Source organism: Balaenoptera acutorostrata, chromosome 15, assembly GCF_949987535.1.
Source record: "Balaenoptera acutorostrata chromosome 15, mBalAcu1.1, whole genome shotgun sequence".
Lineage (NCBI taxonomy): Eukaryota > Metazoa > Chordata > Mammalia > Artiodactyla > Balaenopteridae > Balaenoptera > Balaenoptera acutorostrata.
In genome coordinates this window covers 8819011-8839330 of record NC_080078.1, presented here as the reverse complement: position 1 = coordinate 8839330, position 20320 = coordinate 8819011, and the positions used below count along the sequence as shown (strand labels likewise).

Genomic DNA, 20320 nt, shown 5'->3' with positions numbered 1-20320 from the left:
GATGGGTTTAGGCTCTGGGGTCCCAAAAGGTCCAGGGGGAAAGGGGGACGCATTGAGGAGGCAGGGAATTGGCAACCTGGCTCTGGGAGGTCTGTCCCTCCCACAGGACCCACACTGGAGGGTGAGTTGCAGCCTCAGGGAAGCGGAGGAGCTGTGTGCCCTGGTCAGGAGCAGGAAGAAGGAATAAGACTGTGCTCAGCTCTGAGGTCAGTGGTTCAGGGGACAAGCTTGGCTTTGCGTCAGACAGATGGTGGCTCAAGTCATCGCCCAGGTCACCGACGGGCTGGGTGGCTGCGGGCAGCGCTGAACCTCTCTGATCCTCAGTGTTGTCATCTGTGAGATGGGAGAGTGACCCCCAGCTCAGGAGCTCATCGTGACGATTAGAGGTAATGAGGCTGAATGCAATTGCTGGGATAAGGCAGTGTTCAAAGTGCGGGTCCCTCTCACTCCGGCGCTCAGGCTGAGTGGGACCTGGGTCTGTGGGGGACTTGATTCCAAGTACCCAAGTGGATGAGGCCTAGGCTGCTGATGACGCCCCCCAACTCCAGCCCAGGATGGCTTTGGGCCGGGATGGGGTGGGGCTGAACCATTGAGACAATTGTGAGGCCTCGGTGGGAGGGGGATTCTTGTGTAAAGCTCTAAGGCAGAGGCAGGCAGGGCCCACAGCCTCAAAGTATAGCCCCATCCCCTCCTATACCACTTCTTCCCACGCCCCCCATCCCAACAAAAACTTCCTTCCTTCGCACTCCCACAGCCCAGGGATTTGCACCCTCTAAAAGGACCCTGATAAAGGCGATGCTTAACCCAGAGCAGTGGCCCCTTATGGTAGATTTACAGGCGAAGGAGAGGAGAGCCCAGGCTGGAGGGGAGGAGGGGTGGCAGGGGAGGCAAGCTGAGGAATGGGAGAGGCTGCCGTCTCTGCTCATTTTTTATTAAAGATCTGCTTCAAGGTCAGCCCTGCCCGTCTGCCACAAGGGACTCCTCAGTTTCCCAGGCTCTGCAGAGAAAATGAGAGTGATGCGCTGCGAGGAGGGGAGGGAAATGGAGAGGAAGAGGCCTGGAGTGGGCCAGGCAGAGAGGCACCGAGAGAAAGAGGTCTGGTGGTCCTTGAACGCAGAGTGGACCCAGCAGAGTTCTGGGCTCTGAGGGGGCCCCCATGCGACAGGGAAGGGAGTGAGGAGACAGACAGGATAACAGTAGGGAAACGCTTTTGGGTTGGACCAGGGGAAAGGAGTGAATAACTAAGGTATCAGGACCCCGACACCCAGGTTTTGTCATTTTCCAGATAAAAGACAGCAGAACATCACTGGCCTGTCACCTGCATTACCAATTCGCTGCAAGCTATGACCACGAGATGATCTATAATAATTAGAAAAGGAGCACAACCCTCAGAGACAGGTATTACTAGCCCCATTTTACAGATGAGGAAACTGAGGCTCAGTGAGGCTTAAATCACTTTCTCAAATCCACAGTTAGTCAGCAACACATCTGGGCGTCAGACCTGGGTCCTGACTCCAGAACCCACTCCTCCCACTGGGTCAGTCATACCTTCCCCACCCTTTGGATTCAGCTCGATTCTCCCTCCCAGGTTGTTCCAGTAACCGTGAGGCAAAGGAACAACCCAGGGGATGAGGAGTACAAGTTCTAGGGCAGATGAGGGCCATAGCATTCTTCAAGTTCTTCAAGTTCAGGGGCATGATTGTGGGTCTACCCCAAAGATGTGACTCAGTAGGTATGGCTGATTAAATATGGCCACCAGGACTTCCCTGGTGGTGCAGCGGTTAAGAATCCGCCTGCCAGTGCGGTGGACACGGGTTCGAGCCCTGATCCGGGAAGATCCCACATGCCGCGGAGCAACTAAGCCTGTGCGACACAGCTACTGAGCCTGTGCTCTACAGCCCACAAGCCACAACTACTGAGCCCGCGTGCCACAACTACTGAAGCCCACATGCCTAGAGCCTGTGCTCCGCAACAAGAGAAGCCACCGCAATGAGAAGTCCGCTCACCGCAACGAAGAGTAGCCCCTGTTTGTGGCAACTAGAGAAAGCCTGTGCTCAGCAACAAAGACCCAACGAAGCCAAAAATAAATGAATTTATTAAAAAAAAAAAGATGGCCACCAACTCCTTGCCCCTCCTCCCATCAAGAGCAGGGGATCTATGTCCCCTACCTTTGGATATGAGTGCGGAAGCACTACTTTAAATGGAGTGGGCTCCGTAACTGCTTTGGCCGCTAGAAAACGGGGAAAGTGCTGTGCCTTCTGAGCCTCGGCCTGCCTTAGGAGTTTGGTAATGTCTACTTCCTCTCTTTTGGAACATTTGCTCTCAGAGCCCTGAGCTGCTGTGTAAGAAGTCTGACGACTCTTCTGGAGACACCATGTGGAGAGCCCCGAGATGACCCAGAGAAGGAGAGAAGTGGAGCTGAGCCCAGCCCTCCAGCCATCCCCATCAGGGCCTGAGACATGGGAAAGAAGGCACCCTGGCATCCTGGACCTTCCAGACCACAACACATCCATCAGCTGAAAAGCACCTAGTGACCCCATTTAACGCCTCGTGGACCAGAAGAATCACGTAGTCAAGCCCACATTTCTGAGCCACAGACACGTGAAATACAGTAAAATGGTTGCTGTTACGCAGCAGTAGATCACCATTAGAGTAGGTCTGGAGAGACTCAGATAGCAGCACATTCAACAAGCACTTCAGGTGGTTCTGATGCAGAGGGTAGAGGAAACACTTTGAGAAGTGCCAGAAGAGAGGGGCTGACTCCAAGGCCAAGTGCCCCAAGGTGCATATCTACATCACATCATACAGAAGGATAAGTGGAAAGAGACAGAGCCAGAGAGAAAGGGAGGAGTCAATTGTTTGAGGAGTGGAGAGGCAAAAAAAAAAAAAAAAGTGGGAGATGGGGACGGGGAACGGAGAACAGCTTGGAGGCAGGCAGAAGACCAGACAACTCAACTCAACAAGCAATGATCCTTGCCTCCTCCGTTCTAGGGTGGGAGATGGGAGATAGGCACAATGCATCCCCGCCGTCATAGAATTCACATTCTAGACATAGGTTGGCACAGAGAGAGGGTGTCAGAGACAGGGCAGAATAAGAGAGAAAGGGAAGGGCCAATTCTGAGATCAAAGCCACTGTAAGCCACTCTCTGGGCCTGGGAACTCTGGTGAGTGAAGCACCCCAGCCTGGCCCAGCCTGGCCTCTCATCACAGGGTCTTTCCTGCTCTTGCCTCTGGACATGAGGCCCCTAGGAGGGGTGATCAGGCATGTAGGAGGGTGGGCATCTGGAAGGGGAGCTCCCCCTGGAGCTGAGTGTTGAAGGACAGAGGAAGTAGGGAAAGGTGCTACCGTTGGGAGGACAGCAAGTATAAAGGCCAGTGGGGGAGGCAAGGGTTGCTGGGGAGGTGGGCAATGTCAAATTCAGTGACAGATTGAAGGCCAGGGAGTCTGGCTATGTAGGGAATGGGAAAATATGAATCTGCTGCAGGTGCAGGGCTCTGAATCAGACCCTGGATCCCGTGTCTGAAAAAGCTTATTCACGGCACTATTGTTCTCATAATACAAATGGCAGAATGGAAGACAGACAGAATTTTGGCTGGTGAGGCTCGGCAGAAATGGATGGAGAAAAGCATCAAGGGGAGAATTTAGACATTTGATCAACAGATATTTATTGAGCATCTACTATGTGCTGGAGCTGGGAAGACAGCAGTGAGCAAAGGCCTTGCCCTTGTGGAGTTCAAGGCCCAGAGTGTGAAAACAGGAAAAAACACAAGTGGATGAGTAATACGACGGGTGGGGATAAGATAAAAAATAAGGGAGGGTACCCCACAGAAGACAGACAAATAACCAATAAGCATACAAAAAGATCACATCACTGATCATCAGGGAAATGCATCAAAACCACAATGAGACACCACTTCATACCCATTAGGATGGCTATCCTAAACAACAACAGTGACAGAAAATAATACGTATTGACAGGGATGTGGAGAAATTGGAACTCTTGTGCATTGCCGGTGGGAATTATATCTTTTTTTTTTTTTTTTTAAAGGATTTTCTTATTTATTTATTTATTTATATTTATTTTTGGCTGTGTTGGGTCTTCGGTTCGTGCGAGGGCTTTCTCCAGTTGCGGCAAGCGGGGGCCACTCTTCATCGTGGTGCGGGGACCGCCCTTCATCGCGGTGCGCGGGCCTTTCTCTATCGCGGCCCCTCCCGTCGCGGGGCACAGGCTCCAGACGCGCAGGCTCAGCAATTGTGGCTCACGGGCCCAGCTGCTCCGTGGCATGTGGGATCTTCCCAGACCAGGGCTCGAACCCGTGTCCCCTGCATTAGCAGGCAGATTCTCAACCACTGCGCCACCAGGGAAGCCCTGCCGGTGGGAATTATAATGGTGTAGCTGCTGTGGAAAACAGTATGGCAGTTCCTCAAAAAAATTAAACATAGAAAAAAAAAAAATTAAACATAGAATTACCATATAGTCCAATAATTCCACTTCTGGGTATTACCCAAAAGAATTGAAAGCAGGACTCAGACAGCCATTTGCACACTCATGTTCATTGAAGCATTATTTACAATAGCCAAAAAGTGAAAACAACCCAAAGGTCCATTGATAGATGAATGGATAAACAAAATGTAGTCCTTCCATACAATGGAATATTATTCAGTCTTAAAAAAGGACATTCTGACACATGCTATGACATGGAAGAAACTTAAGGACATTCTGCTGAGTGAAATAAGCCAGACACAAAAAGATAAATACTGTATGATTCCACCTATGCAAGGCCCACAGAGTTGTCAGATTCATAGAGATAGAGAGTAGAATGGGGGGTACTAGGGGCTGGGGGAGTTTCATGGGTACAGAGTTTCAGCTTGGGTTTGGGTGATGGTTGCACAACATTGTGAATGTACTTAATGCCACTAAGCTGTAAACACTTAAAATAGTTAAAACGGCCAATTTATGTCATGAATATTTTACCACAGTAAATTTTTTTAAAGGAGAATAAGAGGGAACAATAGCGCTGGGCTGGGAGACGCTATTTTATGAGGTTCATTGGAAGGGTTCATTGATCGAGTGCTATCCAAGCAGAGATGTATGTTTCAGCGGGGAGTGAATGGGGAGGGAGCAGGCACTAGGCCGGGGTCCAGGACCAAGACTTGGGCTAGGCAGATACCCTGGGGGTGAAGAAGAAACACAGTTCCAGTAGGTAGAAGGTCTGCAGGGAGAAGGGGGAATTGCAGGGCTCAAGGACTCACAGGGCTCTGGCTTGGAGACTGGACTTGAGAGGGAGGGTGCATGGGCCAGGGACCCAGAATGAAGTCGACAGCACCTCCAAAGGTTTAACAGAAGAGAGCCTGATGAAGGGATTATGCACTGAGATGGGGTGGGGATACGAGAATGGACCACCAAGGGATAGAGAAGCACCCAGAGACTTATAACAGCAGGAGCCATTACCACCTGTGGGCCTGAAGTGGCACAGGGAGGAAACTTAATACCAGAGCTTGACTAGAAGAATGGAGCCGTGGATGAGGGGACACTGGACCAGAGCTGGAGAGGAACTCGGCAGGAGAATAAATACTTAACTTCTTTCTCCTCCCGCCCTTCATTCTCCTGCTGTTGCTTCCCCTTGGATGAACCCAACCAGAAGCCAAGAACAAGGGAACCTGGGTAATCAGTCTGCAGAGGTCAGTCTCCCAAGACCCAGAACAGGGCCGAGAAGGATGGGAATGGACCAGAGGGCCAAGTGGAGAAAAACCAGGGTAGATGGTGATGCCATTTGTTGAAATAAGTAACACAAAGGAAGGAGCTCTTTTTGGAAAGTTAGCAGGCTGGTCGGGAAACCAAGATAGAGGTCTATTCCTCTGAGCCAGGGCACAAGAGTGCAAGGGGTGAGGGGGCTACTGGGGCTGAGAGGCTGCGTAGGCTTCCAGGGCTCCCCCATCCCAGGTCTGGTAGAAGAGAGGGCCCAAGGCAGCTGGGGAGGTTTGCTTGCAGCCAGCTCACAGGCCCTTCTCCCCTTCTCCCCTAAAGCAGCTCCCACTGTGAAACCAGGGAGCAGGGGTTGCAGAGGCAGATGAGGGGAGGGCAGGAGGAGGTGTGCCCAGCCGGGGCAAAGTGTTCCCAGGCACTAGTCCCAAACAGAGTTGAGGCGGGGGCTATCAGGAACCAAATCATGCGGTGAGGTTTCAGAAAACTAATTTGACTTCATTTAAGGCATGGGCTTCACTCTGGGAGGATGCCGCCTCCCTGCACCTGCTCTGGCCTCCTCCCCCACCCCCGCCCTCCCCTCCGCACACCCAGCCAAGGCTCCCCAGGCAAGGCGAGGCCGCAGGCCCTCCAGGGGGCCCTCTCCCAGCCCTTGATCTGCCTACTACCCCTCTGCCTCGGGAGGCCCAGCCAGGCAAAGGGGGCAGCCCCTCCCAGGCAGGGGGCGCAAACACACTGGTGCTAGGCCAGCTCAAGGCCCCAGCACATGAAATATTCATGCATCCAGAAGGCAGGAGACCAGCAGAGGACTCACCCCTGGGGCTATGGGGCTGCAGTAATGGCAGCAGCAGCTGTAGCCCAGCCCTCTCCCCCCACCCCAAGCTTTGTTCTGCAGACTCAAAGGGCCTGCAGTGCCAATATCCCAACCACACACACACAGGCCCCAATATACACTCCAAGGACACAGGTAGGTGAAGAAACTTGGGGGAAAAGGAGAGAGGAGGGGAGGAGGGCACACACAGACAGGAATATAGACACAGACACACGTTTATACAGCTGGGTGCACACACGCATAAACACGTGCAGATTCATAACAAACATTCATTTGAATGGCTCCCAGGGTCGTGCAAAGTCCTTCTTATAATCTGTGCCCCAGGTGCCTCGCTTGCCCCATCCTAGTCCCTGCCCTGCCTCAGGTTTGCCCTGGCACTTCAGCCCTGCTTCCTGAGACAGCACAGGGATACCACTGGCGGCTCCAAGCAAAGGGCTCGTCGTTCCTGGCCTCCTTCCTACGACAGAAAGGTCTCCGTGCTTTCAATGCTCCTTGCAGAGCCCGCCCCACCCGAGCTCCCTTCACTCCACCGGCTCACCGTCCAGCCAAGGAAACGGAGGCGGGAGCCGCGGGACAACAGGCTACCAAGGTTCTGACTTGAACTCAGGACTCCAGACAGCCAACCCAGCACCACAGAAGGTCCAGCGATTCCAGTCTCAAAATCCTCTCCCCTTTGGGATGTCTCCCACCACCCGGCCTGGCCTCGGTCAGGCCACCAGGATGCACGATGAAAGAGGGCATCCCAGCGGGATCCCTTGCCCCGGGCGCCTGCCCCCACCCCCTACCCGTAAGTCGTGGAGCAGGTCACTGCCGTGGAGGCTCCGGCCCCCGACAGACGCCCAGTCCCTTGGCTTGGCTGCCGTCGGCCTCCAGGACTGTGGGGGGCGCTGTGGACGCCGGGCCGCTCTGGCCGGCAAGCGGGCAGGGAGGCCGCCTCCATGGTGGTGCGCTGTCCAGCATTTCAGCAATCGGCGGCGGCGCCCGCGGGGAGACGGAGGGCGCGGGGCCGCGGGGGCGGCAGAGCTGCCCTGCCGAGCCGAGCCGAGCCGAGGAGGCGGCCCGGAGGCCGCCCAGACAAGCGGGGCCAGAGGGCCTGGCTCCAGCGCCGGGCGGAGCGCAACGATCAGCAGGGAGGTGAGAGCCCCTGGCGGGGCGGGGGCATTTCCCAGAGGGGCTGCGGCTGGGTTGAATCTTGGGCCTCCCCAGACGGGCCGGGGCCCACGGTCCACAGACCCCAGAGCAGAGCGTAGAGGTTGGGGGACTGTTAGTGTGTTTGGTCGTGGGTGCGAGGCACCTGGGGAACAGAGATGAGAAACGCTTTTCATTTCGCTGAGAGGGATGGAGAAAGTGAGAACCCTGCCGGGTCATGGGCAGGACTCCACTGAGCATAAATGACCATGGCCTGGCCCATAACGATGCTAGAGAGGCACCCAACTGCAGTCCAATTGCCTTCCCCCAACTGAGGAGAAGGACCTGCTCCCGAGGGAAGGGAAAGACCAATGAAGGACCCTGTGGAGATGCTGGCCACTGGGAGGGATGAAATGAGCAGGCCCCCACCTGAATTCTGGGCTTCTGTCCAGCACAGGGTGGCAGCATAAGGGACAGTCTGGCCCCTTTCCCAGCTGTCCAAATGCCCCTGGGGAGGCAGAAGCTGGCAACGAGAACTGGGTCTCACACAGGATGGCATTTACTCTCTCACTGGGGAGAGAATGGAGGGCACAGAACAGATGATAGCCACTAGGAATTTAGGGGGGGTTCTCCGTGGTCTCTCTGGATGCCCAGGGAGAGTTTCTGGAGCTCAGAGTGGGCCCAACCAACCCCAGAGCAAATTCCTGGTTAAAAAAAAAAAAAAAGGAGAGATAGAGAAGAGACGCAGCCTCTTTCTTGTATCCTCCTCCCCCTCCATCCCAGAGCTCCTGCTTGGACAGTGTTGAAGCTTCCTGCAGTTCCTGCTCCTGGCAGCAGGTCCATTGTGGGGATGGATTGGAGGGGGAGCAAGAGGAGTACTGGTACCCTGGTACCTGGTACCTGGTACCAGGAGTACCTGGTACTCTAATGCCTGTGCTCTATCCCAGCCATAACTTCTCACTCTCCTAAGACCTCACTCACTCATCCACTTCTGGCATCAAGGGGCCTGGGCTGGTCTTTCATCCTGTGACAAGAGAAAAGGCAGGTACTTTGATGGAGAGCAGGGCAGGGTTTGGAGAGTTTCTCTGTCTAGGGGGCATCTTAAGGTCACGGTCCCAGCATGTGCCAGATCCTTCCCCAGGCAGAAATAGGACCAAGCTGGCTAAGAAACTGCTCCCACACATCAGCTTTTTGGTTCCTTAACTTTATGCCCCATCCCACTCTCCCATGAGGGATGGAGGAGGAATTCTTGAAGAGCGAATAAAGAATGGTTTGGATTTTAAAAGGTGGGGTTGAAGGGGTAGGGAGTCATGGACTTTGAAGTGTGAGAGACACGGGTTCATATCTAAGCTATGTGACTTCAGGTAAGACACTTAACCTTTCTGAGCCTGTTTCCCAATCTGTAAAACAGGTATAGCGTTAACAGTTATCTACTTTGGTGGTCAAAGAAATAATCCAGCTATTAGATAGGAAACTAGCTGTAAGCTGTAAAATGCTGAGCAAGTGTTAGCAAATCAGACACAAGTAAGAATTTCTTACGGAGGAGCTAGACAAAGGTGGAAAAGTTTCCAGCACTGTTTGAAGTATGTCTTTCTCTTCCCAGAGGAGGTGGACGTTGGCTGAGGGCCTCATACCAGGCTCCATAATAGGCACATATGAGGCTACAGTTAACTCAGTCCATCCTCACGAAAACGTGACAAGGAAGCCATCAATGGCCCTATTTCACAACTGAGAAATGAGACTTGAATGACTTTCCCAAGGTCATGAAGCCACCCAAGCTGTCTTCCCTGGGGCAGTTGTGGAGCTGATAACCTGTCCTGGCCCCTTGATATCAAGACCCAGTTAAATGCCAGTTTCTTGATTCATGAGGCCAGCTTTCCAGGTGAGGAGCCTGAAGCATATGGGTGAGGGTGTGCCGTGCAGTGAGGCGCTGACTCCCCCAAGGTCAAGGTCACTGGGATATTTGCAGGTGGAATGTGCTTTGAATTATCCAGCTGGGTGCTACCACCACAACCCACCCCCGCCACCATCATGCCTGCCAGAGGGGGAGTCTGCCAGAGGGGAGCAGGCCCCATCTGCTCACCTCTGCACCCACTCTCACCTTCTCTGCCTGCCAGCCTCTTGCTGACCTTGGCAAGCCAGTCACTGCCTGTTCCTTTCTGAGCAGTTAGCCCTCACCCCCTGTGATGGGGCCACGGTCACAAGCAACCGCCAGCAATGCTGGGGTCAGCCTCGCCTACTGACTTTTCCTCCGCCTGCTTCTTGCTGCCAGTGGGGCAGAATCACATCTCCTCCTGTCCCAGTAGCCAGCCATGGGTGCTGCTGAGGTGACGGCGGAGAGCCCACCCTCTCTCTCTTAACTCCTACACACACTCTGAGCCCCTGCCATGGGCCTGTCACTTCACATACAGTATCTCATTTCATCCTCACATAACCTGGTGCCAAAGGTGCCACTGTCTCCCTTTCACAGGGGAGCAAAACAAGGCCTGAAAGTGACCTGACTTTCCCAAGGTCACAGAGCAAGGTCTTGGTGCAACTCTAGCCCACTGCCTCAGGGGCCCAGTGTGGCTTCCACAGCACCACTCTGCCCTCAATTCTCCAGGCTCTCCCGATTGAGGATCAGCCAGGGCACTGTGGGCCAGTAGGGGTTGGGGGGTGGCATGTGATGGAGTCCAAGGACCTTCTTTCTGGGCCCATCTCTGACCCTGGCTCCTTGTGTAACCTTGAACAGGTCTCTTCCTGTCTCTGGGCCTCAGTGTCCTCAACCATAAAATGATGGGGCTTGACCAGATGACCCCCCCGAAGGCCCTGCCAGCATTAAGGTTTTAAGATCTCTCTGCTCCATAAATCTGCACGTCAGGAAGCCTGTGGTTTCATCAGCAGAGGTAGAATTCACCTCCAGTGTGTGAAGCTTAGGTTTATTAATTGCAGCTGAGATTTAAAATTCACCCAGCCCTCCTAACCACAGACTTGTGGTCTTAACTCAAAATGGGAAAATATGGCTTGGAGAGGCCCAGTGGCTCACCCAGAGATCCCAGGACTCTGTGGCAGAGCCAGGATTGAGCCCTCCTGGCCCAAGATTTAAGGTGACCTGCGGGGACACTGAAGATGCCCTCCACACACCTCCCAGAGTTGTTCAGCAATGTCTAGGAATCCCCCAGGACACATATGCTCAGGTCCCACATCCAGGGAAGCAGCAGCGGTACGGCGGTGGAGGCTTATTCATAGAGTCTTGGGGAGAGGGAGGGATTTTTGCAGCTGACGCTCTAAAGAGAAGATCAGGGCCCTGCCACGGGAGTGGGTCGGTATGGACACTAGTCCAGGCTGTATTGGGGGCGGAGCAGCCAGGCAAGAAATGGGGAAGTTCCTTCTCAATTCTAACACCTGGGCTCAGCGAGAGGGGGAAGCGTTTAAGGAAAGAAAGGAAGAGGTCACTCGCTGAAGGAAGGGGCCCCGTGGGGTCTTGGAGGCTCCCGGAGGGGAAGGAGCTCAGGGAGGTGGTACTCAGAGAAGGGAGGGCAACCGATGAGTGGAGTGGAGTTAGAAGAGGGGATGGGGGCTCAGTAGGGGGGAGTGAGTTCAGAGAGGACGAGGCCGTTAGAGAGGAGAGAGAGGCGCATGAGAGCATGGGAGGCCCAGAGGAGCCCATGACAGGGAGGGACCATTACCAACAGTAATAGGCCCCAGCCCGGCCCAGCCTAGGTCTTCGCTGTGGCTTAGTGCCTGCTGACACCTCTGGGTTCCTGTCTCTTCACCTTCTTCTGGGTCATGAGCACAGGAGGGTGACAGCTCCATCCCCAGAGGCCAAGCACTGTTGACTCTGTGTCATCCAGAACGGGGCTCTCAGGGGGCCTGGGCAGGTGAGCCAGGCCCAGGCTGCCCAGGCTGCCCGCTGATCTGGGAGAAAGGCCTCAGCGGACACGTGAGCCTGGGCTCCAGAGCAGCCCCCAACCCCCAGGGTCTCCCCGCTTATAGCCAAAAGCCGCCAGCCCATCCGTCTGTGGTGCTGCTTCCTAGGCAGTCAGCCTGGCCTCAGCATCCTGCCGCCCCCGCCCTGGCCTCCTGCCCACTGCAGAGGCTGCTGTGCCAGCTGGAGCTGGCGGGCAGGGCCACAGCTCGCTCAGCATCCTGCCGGGGCCTGTGAGGACTAGAGGGGGGCCTGAGCCCAGGGAACCAGACCCTGAGGTCTGGCAGCTTACTGAGCTGGGGCACTCTTGGCCTGCCTATTTCTAGTGTTCGGAACAGCCCGTGGTTCTGAGACCTCTCCCTGTACTGAACCCCATTCCCACCACCATCCCCAGAACTCCCTAGGACGGAGACAAGTCAGGGTCGTTGAGTTCTTTTGCTTTTAAGAGTGGCACATGCTCGCTGTGCTAGGCTTGAGAAACAGAAAACCAAGGAGAAAAAAGTCATGTGTGGTCCCACCACCCAGAGACAGCCACTGTGAACACAGAGGGCTATTTCCTACCAGGATTTTGTCCATGCGTTCATAGACACCTAGCATTAAATAACTGGGAACACCCTGTTGAGGGAAGTCGGCATGCTGTTTTTTACTCTATAGTGAGAATTCTCTGATGTCTTTAAAGACTCTGCAAAAAGCATACTTTTCAAGGCCATATGAACACTGGGCACAGGCGGACCAGCTTCCCAGGGAGCCAGTGAGAGCTGGGGGGAGAACTTGCCCCTCCCCTGCCCTCTTGGGAGGGGCACACCTTGGGGATCTGCTGTGGGCTGTGGGTTTCCCTTGGAGAGGATGGCTCTGAGGCCTGTGACAGGGTTAGCCGGGGACTGAGGTGGGCCTGCTTCCTCAGTACACCCCTCTGCCGGGGACCGAGGTGGGGAGGGCCAAGGCTGCCAGGGGAGGGGAAGCACGAGAGATTCATACATCCCCTGCGCGGGGTGAGAACTTGGACGAACCCAGACCTTAGAAGAAGGAGCTCAGAGCTGGGAATCAGGCGATTGCCAATCTCCTGGCCTCTGATCACATCTAGGCCCCAACCTCCACGATCAGATCTGTTTCTCCCTCCTGTGAAATGGGCATAATAATACCCACCTCCAGGTGTGCGCTGACACGTGATTCAGGTAATGAGTGTGAAGACACCCAAGGAGAGATGAAACCCAGTGCACTGCCCAGAGGTGGTGGTCATCTGAATGTGTGAGGCCACACTGTTAACATCTATTGAGTGCTTCTGATTTTCCGGGCATTGTATGAACACCGGGGACATAGACGTGAATCAGACATCAACCCTGACCTTGAGGAGCTCCCAGACTAGTGGGAAAGGGAGGCGGGAGTTAACTGACAGTGATGACCATTGATGTTCTGCTAGGACTAAGATGTCCACAGTGACGTGGGCAGCCAGAAGAAACTGGGGAGAGAGACCTTTAAGTTGGGCTTTGGAGAATGACAGGAAAGGTGCCAGACAGAGAAGGTAGAGGCAAGGCACTCCAGACAACAGCGTGGGCCATGGCACAGGGGTATGAAAAGTCCTAGTGAACTAAGGGGATAGTCAGTGATCTAACAGAGCCATGGCACAGAGGGCGTGCCCAAGGATAGAGCGCAGCCCCGGGGGCGTCGTGAGCCACGGCAGGTCTTGAAGGACCTCGAAAACCACCGTAAGCGCTGGGAGTCTATTTGGAAAGTGATGGGAGTCAAGTAGCCTTTGGAGCAGTGTCATGAAATGATCAGATTTGCACTTAAGGAAGCCTACTCTGGCTGCCTTTGGGAGGAGGAGGAGGATGAAGAGAAAGAGACCAAGGGCGAGAGGCCAGGGAGGAGGTGATGGCGCAGCTGCAGGTGAGACAGGTACCGGAGATGCACCGCTGGGAGGTTTGACAGGGGATGTGCACGTGCCCCAGGCTGGGCTCACCCGGGGCCGGGGCAGGGGCAGGGGCAGGGGCAGGTGCAGGGTGAGAGGTAGGGCAGCTCTGGCACAGCCGTCAGCACCAGAGAACCAGGTTGGGGAAGTGGGCTTCAGGACGGGCAGAGGGGCCCAGCCTCCTCTTCTCCCAACAGGGGGCCAGAGGGGGCCTCTGGGATGGAAGGGAAGCTGGGACACTCGGCAGGTCCTGCCTCCGGGCAGCCCTGTCCCCCCTCCCTACCTGGCATAGTCTAGCACATGCTTCTTGGTCCCTGTGACCCATACATTATTGTCCCCAGAACACCTCTCTTATCTGCCTCCCGAATTCTCTCTTCCTCTGTCCTCTGCTCCTCATACATCAGAAAGCAGAGACGGTCATTCCTTCATTCATCAAACATTTGCTCAGCAGCTCCTCTGAACTGAAACCTCAGTTACCCTTGTCATCCCCAAGCCCTGTGCTCAGCACTGGAGAAGGGGAGGAGCCGCCCTCAGTCTAGTGGGGAGCAAGGCCCATGAGCTGGTGAGTGTTCAGGGGTGGAATATGGGTTATGTGGTACCATCCCGGGGGCTGCCTGGGCACTGGTGGTTGGGGGTGGGTAGTTGCCTGCCTGATTGACTTTGGAGCCAGCATCACAGATGGTCCTCATAGGATGAGTACAGGTTTGCCAGGGGGAGAAAAAGGGGAAGGGCATTTCTGGCAGAAGGAACAGCATGAGCAGAGTCATGGAGGAGGAAAGAGCCCCGGCACTTAGGGAATAGTGTGGCTGGAGAGTCCAGGGAACAGAGGACCAAGCTGGAGAGGGAGGCCTCGTGAGGGGCCTTAATGCCAGTCAGGGGAGTCTGGCCTTTCTCCTGAAGGCAGCAGAGAAACCAAGGGATGTTTCCAGCAGGTAAGCACACGGCCAGAGCTGTTTCAGGAAGGTCACCCCTGAAGGGCGAGCATGATTGGACAGATGGAGAGAACAGGGGGGCCTGCGGTATGCTTTTGGGACATGGGTCACATGGCCCAGGGCCTCTCCTGATGCAGCTCTGCTCCTCCCAGGCTGGGACACCCAGAAACCACGGCAGCCATGGTCTCTAGGTGCAGAGTACCTACCTGCCTTGGTATTTCCAAAACAGTCCATGAACAGCAGGTTCCTGGGACCCACCCATTCAGAATCTGAGTGTAGGACCTGGGAGGTCAGGATTTTTGAAAGCTCCCCAGTGACTACCCACGCTAGCGGGGAGAATTGGTGCCTCATTGCTTTGCAGATGCTGTTCCCTTTGCCTAGATGCCCTTCTTCCCTCTTCCTCTACCTCCTTGACCTTCAGCCTCTACTCCCACGTCTTTTGTGCGATGCCTCGTTCCAAGCTCCCTCTGTGTGCCCCCAGGTGCCTGGGACCACCTCTTTCTCAGCCGCTTTTATACTCTGTCCTGATGGTTGCTTACGCTTCCATCTCCCTCAGTAACCATCACGAACACTTGGAATCTCCCGTGTGACTGGCACCGCTGCAAGGGCTTCATGTGTCCTAACTCATTTAGTCCTCACAACATCTTATGACGGAGCCAGGACACAGCAGAGGATATTGAGGCACAGAGAGGTGTTTAACGTCGCCAGCAGCACCCAGCTGAGATGCAGTAGGCTGCACTGCTCTGTGACGCCCCAGACGAGGAGCTCCTTGAGGGCAGCCGCCGTGTGCTGTTTATCGTTGCAGGTGCTCAGTGCACGCACAGGGCCTGGCATATGGGAGGTGCTCAGTTTCCCCATCTGGGCTTAAGGATGACAAGTCCCCTCCAGGGCTGCTCTGCAGCTTGGGAAAGTCCATGGCCCTGGTGGGGGTGGTAGGCTATGAGGTGTGTGGTCTGGGCTGGGGGTTGGGATGGCAGCAGAGGCAGGGACTCCTCGCTAGGATTTTGGGGTGGAACAACTTCCCAGACAGGAGGCCTTTCTCCCTCCTCTGCTGTGCTGAGATTCAGCCTTTCTTATAGAAATCAGACCCTCTCAAACCTGGTCAGGGGCCGGGGAAGGGTTTGTGGCCGGGGTGGGGTCGGACGCCCTGATGAAGATTCTGGGCCTGATGGCAGAGCAAGGCAGAGACTCAGAGAGGCCACAGCTGCACGAGTAGCCCCCCACTCTCAACCTGAACTTAAGGGGCTCGCCTCTTCCCAGAGCAAGGAGGGCCCCCGCCCCCTGCCGTTCCTACCTCCCACCCACAATCCCTTGGGAGCCATAGGTTATTGTCAATGATGTTGTTAATTAACTGCTTAATTAACTATTTAGGCTAATCAGATTAATTGACATTAATTGGTTACCATTTGTCAAGGACCCTGGAAAGCTGTGCCTCTCAGAGTTGGAGTGTGTGACTGGGTCTGGGCAGGGGAGGCGGGGAGGAATTGTCATTGCGCTGTGGAGCTGGGGGGAGCAGGTGGCAGGCAGTGGCAGGACCGAGGGCACCAGGACGGCTGCCCAGGGACTGTGCATCTCCCAGCAGCTCTCAGGGCTGCGTCCTCGGACTCCTGAATTCTGGGTCTTTACACTTTGGGAAGTGCATCACCTCTTCCTATCCCTTAGTTGCATTTTTTTAAAAAAGGTCTGATGAGGGACCAGAGGTAAGAGTGAGATACTTTCCATCCCCAAGGACTGTAAAGACCTCAGAGAGGGGAGAGACCTTAAAATCCTAAATAAGCCACGATATAAGTAGGTCACCACATAACAACTGTGGGGATGACTTGCACATACTCAGTTTTTTAAAAAGAGAAAGATGAGCAGTATAGGGTAGATCAAATATGCAAAATATTAAACTGTGATAAAATGCTCAGATCTGCATTATTTAGTCAATTACAGCCCCCCAAACCCACAGTACATTTTTATGCCTGTTTTAAAATACAACTTACAGTTTTAAATTATAGCACTTGAAACAAAAAAGAAAAAACTACTATGAAATGCATCCTACGTTTTGGAAAAAGAAAAAAAAAAAAGCCAACCCACTCAAAACTGGGAGTGTGAATTTGTCTTCAGTGCCATTCTCTCAAGATTACATGATTCCCACATCGAGTCCAATGCTGGGCTGGAAGACGGTAGCCTGCAGCCCCATCTGGACTTTTTCACTGACTCCTACCCCACACCCCCAAGGGTCCCTTCCCCTCTCTGGTGAATCCCTGGGCTGTCTTCCTGATAGAGTGCTTACATGGGACATAGGAGGTGTGGATTTCGAGTATTCTGGAGATGCATACAAATGTGAGGAGAGAAAAGGGGTCTGTTTTGGTGGGAGGGTCAAGTTCCCAGGATGGGGGACCCTTCCTGGGCAGGAGGAGGGCTCCCGGCTTGGTGACAGAGATCTCTAGCTTGGTAAGGGGAGAGCTAGAGAATGAACGTGGGGTCTCTCTCCCCCTTTACTGCCCGATCCTGCCGCCCCTGGGGGAGGAAGGACCAGGAGAGACTGGAGACCGTTGCCTAGCAACAAGAGGCGCATCTGGATCGATGGGAATGGCAGATGAGGCTCTAGCCCCCAGCCCGGCTCTCTCTTTGATCTCACCCAGCCCAGCAGAAACCTGGTGGGGGGGAAGCCCAGGGCAGCCTGCCTGATTAAAGCTGAGTCAATAGAGGGAATTTTCCATAATGAGATTGTGTGGGCAGTGGAGGCAGCTGCCCCGTCTCCCCACTTCACCCTCCCCAGTGGGTGGAAGGGGCTTGTCTGTCTGTCCAGCACACACTCTTCCTGCTGATAGCTCCTGGGAGGACAGGCACATCACCACCCAACTTGGATTCTTCCAAGTGTTGGGCTGCCAGGGACTCAGAGCCCAGCCCTACCCTGACCCCACTAGTATCCAGGCCCCGGCACTTAGTGCAGATGGGGAAACTGAAGCCTGAAAAGGGAAAGAAATCTGGTCATACAGCTTCTAGTCCATCTTCCCCTTCCTCAGCGCAGCTCCCGGGTGTGAACCTGGGCGGGTCTGATCTTTTCCGGGAGGAGAAGCAGGTAAAGGACGTAATGAAGCTGATGACAGCACAGGGCTCCTCTGATTTTACTCCAGGGGCAGCCCTAGAGGCCAGCTTGGGAGAGTCCTCAGAGAGCATGACACCTCGGTGGCTCTCTCTAGGACAACCTCCCCAAGGCCGTCTGGCTTGGACCCTCCCCAGGACACAGAGATCACCACCTCCCTGGCAGCCCAGGCCATCAGTGGCAGCTCAGCCATGAAAACGTTCTTTCTCAGTCTTCTCCCCGCAATCCCAAATCTCCATTGGAGCTCAGGCAACCACAGGGAAGCTGCCTGCTCCCTAGCTGGAAGGCTACAGCTCCCTGAAGGCCACTGAGGGCCCTAAAAAGGAACAGAGTGGGCTGAGTGGGTGCAGGGATTCCTTTGTTCCACCAGAACGCAGGGGAGGGGAGACTAAAACACTGCTTGCTGTTTGATGTCAGTACTGGTCTATACAGGCTGCCTCCTGAGTTAAACTGGTCTGTATTATTTTCAACGACCAGTACTGTGTGTTCTGCTCTATTCCACTGGTCTAGAATACTGGTCTGCATTGGTCTCTGGGTTCCCTGATGTATCCAGTCTGAATTCCTGGCTCCTCTATGGCCTGTCCTGGGCTGCAGTGGTCTGCACTGGTCTCATTTAGGCTATATTGCCTATACTGTGGGCCCCTCTGTAGGGAGCAGACAGCTGAGGCCTCTTTGTCCCTGGGGACCTGCCATCCAGAGCCTCTGCTCTGGGAACCCAAATCAGAGCCAACAGGAATAAAGACAGGGCCCTGGCTTGATGGGCAGGAGCCTGGGTGCCAGGTGAGTCCTTCCTATCCGTTCAATGACAGAGCTGGACTCCAGGGCTTACAAAGTATATGACAATGTGGCCTTTGCAAATATTAACACACATCAAGTCTGGGCACATTGAGAGCGGTAACCAGGGACCTTTCCCACTGAGGTCCCCAGAGATGGAGGTGTTTTAAAAAAATAAGTAGTGAGCTCCCCGTCAGTGCCAACACAAGCCGGGTTTCAATAAATATTCACAGATGGCTGCTTTGTGCCAAGCTCTGTGCTAGGCGGTAGGGACACAAAGATGGACACAACCCAGTCGCTGCCCTTGGAGAGCCCTCACTCGGCTAGGGAGCAAATAGTCACAGCAGAGCAAGGTCAACACTGAGAGTGGTAACCAGAGGGTGAGGCTCTGGAAGCAGCGTAGAAGCACATCCCACAGTGGAGGTCAGGGAGAGCTTCACAGAGGAGGTGATGCTTGAGCAGAGTAGACAAGATGAATGGAAGGGGAAGGGCATTCCAGGCAAAGGGAGCAGTCTGGGCCAGCGTGTTCTTGGGTGGAGCCGAGTGCCGTGTTTCTGACATACAGGGGGCTGGACAGGTTGCCCAGGACGCAGGTGGCAGCTAAGCTGCCTGGCTTTCTCCTGCGGACAGGCCCTCCCTCCCTTGCCTACCCGAAGACACCCCACCTTGGCTCTGGGAACTGGGCCAGCCCGCCCCCACCTCCGTTCCACAGCACAGTCTGAGCCCGCAGGGAAGGGGATAGCTCCAAGCCTGCCCAGGCACGGCTGCCCCCTGCCAAACCCCGCAGCCCAGGGCTGGGGGCGTCGGGGAGGAAGGGCAGGAGCAGGCCCAGGCTGTGTGCAGGCCAGGCTGCCCGTCCCTCCTGCCACCAGCCCTCCCCGCAACCCAGCCAGACCCAGCCCGGGGGCTCTAGCCAAGGCCTTCCTCCGGCTCCATCGGGGCGGCAGGAAGCTCCGGCTGCTGAATAATTGAAAAGAAGGCTTTCAGCTTTCTCCCTCCCCACTGCAGCGTCTTCTCGAGGGTTGGGTAACAAACAGCAGTGCCAGCGCCTCCTGAGAGAGACTCCAAGAAGGCAGGGAGGAAGCTGGCTCTGCTAATCCCCTCTCTGCCGGCCTGCTCAGCGCCTTCCTCCCAGGCCTCGCCCCGCAGCATCTTCTGACCCGCGAATACTGGTCTCTACAGGTCCGTGTGGGCTGGTATCTACTAGTCTTCACAAGTTGGCACTGATTTGGTACATTATCTACCTTCTGTGTTCTGATTTATACCGATCTATACGTCTTCCTGGTTAACTCATGCCTGTAGTGGTTTAGACTAGCTGGCATTGTTTATGGGTAGTACTAACAGTTAACACTTATACACAGAACTTACTACATTCCTGGGCACGGCTGCACTGTACATATGTTAATTCCTTCACCCCTAATGGTGGGGGTACTTATATTAACCCCACTTTACAAATGAGGAAACTGAGCACAGAGGTCAAGTCACTTTAGGGCACATAGTAATTGATTTGAACCCAGCCTGGCTCTTCTGTCACTTGCTGATCCGTACAGATCTGTCTTGGTTAATGTGGACCGGGCTGTCCCTGAGAGTCAGACCTTTCTCCAGGGCAGAGGCCACCAAAATCGAGGGCACCAGGCAGCAAGAGAGATCTTTTTGCAATGCAAAGCTGACTGTGACCTCCCCAGCTCAGCAGCCTTCACTGGCTCCGGACTGCCTGCAGGGTATGGTCCCAGCTCCCCCAGCCCCTCCTGGCCCACTGTGCCTGCCTGTGCATGAGCCCATGCTCTTCCTTTTCTCCTCTCCAAGCCTTCTTCCCACATGCCCCACACTTTGTGCAAGACAGCCTTCCTCCCCTTCTACATCCACCAGCTCCTACTTATGCTTCAAGAGTCCTCCTCCAGGAAGACCTCCCAGCTTTGATCCTCCCCGAACACACTCCAGCTCAGTTGATGTCTCTGCCGCACGTCTCCCATCCCAGCACTTATCTTGCTACCTCACAGTGCTTCTCCCCCTGCATCTCCTCTGGTGAGCCTCAGACT

At 54.8% G+C, this 20320-nt stretch overlaps 1 protein-coding gene across 1 annotated transcript in view; it reads left to right on the top strand.

Annotated features, from left to right (window-relative positions):
- Window positions 1-7524: 7524 nt before the first annotated feature.
- The window catches only part of SRRM3 (serine/arginine repetitive matrix 3), a 54968-nt gene continuing 42172 nt past the window's right edge, over window positions 7525-20320 (top strand). The window contains 1 exon segment of the mRNA XM_057529816.1: window positions 7525-7671. The gene's annotated coding sequence lies outside the window, so the exon portion shown is untranslated.